We start from the raw sequence: 1,611 nt of genomic DNA, 5'->3' as shown, positions 1-1,611 counted from the left end.
GGTCTCAGAGCTGAAAAGTTGCTTATTAGTTAACCTGTTATAGCTAGGGGGCAGTATTTTCACGGCCGGATAAAAAACGTACCCGATTTAATCTGATTATTACTCCTGCCCAGAAACTAGAATATGCATATAATTATTAGCTTTGGATAGAAAACACTCCAAAGTTTCTAAAACTGTTTGAATGGTGTCTGTGAGTATAACAGAACTCATTTGGCAGGCCAAAACCTGAGAAGATTCTGTACAGGAAGTACCCTGTCTGACCATTTCTTGGCCTTCTTGATTATCTCTATCCAATACAGGGGATCTCTGCTGTTACGTGACACTTCCTACGGCTCCCATGGGCTCTCAGAAGGCGGCAAAAAGCTGAATCGTGGCTTTGCAGGCTCTGGCTGAAAAAAAGTAGCGCGTTTGGATAGTGGCCGGTCACAGTACTATGAAACTCAGGCTCGTGCACGAGGGGATCCCATGCTTTTATTTTCTCTCTCTTTGTACGTATACACGCTTTCCCGGTCGGAATATTATCGCTTTTTTATGAGAAAAATGGCATAAAAATTGATTTTAAACAGCGGTTGACATGCTTCGAAGTACGGTAATGGAATATTTAGACATTTTTTGTCACGAAATGCATCGTGCGCGTAACCTTTATTTACACTTCGGATAGTGTCTTGAACGCACAAACAAGACGCCGTTATTTGGATATAACTATGGATTATTTTGAACCAAACCAACATTTGTTATTGAAGTAGCAGTCCTGGGAGTGCATTCTGACGAAGAACACCAAAGGTAATCAAACTTTTCTAATAGTAAATCGGAGTTTGGTCAGGGCTAAACTTGGTGGGTGTCAAAATAGCTAGCCGTGATGGCTGGGCTATCTACTCAGAATATTGCAAAATGTACGTTCACCGAAAAGCTATTTTAAAATCGGACATAGCGAGTGCATAGAGGAGTTCTGTATCTATAATTCTTAAAATAATTGTTCTGTTTTTTTGTGAACGTTTATCGTGAGTAATTTAGTAAATTCACCGGAAGTGTTCGGTGGGAATGCTAGTTCTGAACGTCACATGCTAATGTAAAAAGCTGGTTTTTGATATAAATATGAACTTGATTGAACAAAACATGCATGTATTGTATAACAATGTCCTAGGCGTGTCATCTGATGAAGATCATCAAAGGTTAGTGCTGCATTTAGCTGTGGTTTTGTTTTTTGTGACATTATATGCTAGCTTTAAAAATGGGTGTCTGATTATTTCTGGCTGGGTACATAATCTAATGTTTTGCTTTCACTGTAAAGCGTTTTTGAAATCGGACAGTGTAGTTAGATAAAGGAGAGTCTTGTCTTTAAAATGCTGTAAAAAAGTCATATGTTTGAAAAATTTAAGTTTTTGTATTTTTGAGGAATTTGTAATTCGCGCCACGCCTATCATTGGATATTGGAGCAGGTGTTCCGCTAGCAGAACATCTAGATGTAAGAGGTTAAAATGCTAAAGTTGTCGGTGATGAGATTCAAACTCACAACCTTAGGGTTGCTAGACATTTGAGTAATACGCCCAACCAACCTACTTGGTTTTTTTGTGTTAAGTAAACATCTGTCTTTACGTAACCATACCAAAC

This window comes from Salmo salar, chromosome 15 (genome assembly GCF_965601325.2).
Source record: "Salmo salar chromosome 15, fSalSal1, whole genome shotgun sequence".
Taxonomy (NCBI): domain Eukaryota; kingdom Metazoa; phylum Chordata; class Actinopteri; order Salmoniformes; family Salmonidae; genus Salmo; species Salmo salar.
Note: the sequence above shows the minus strand (reverse complement) of the source record.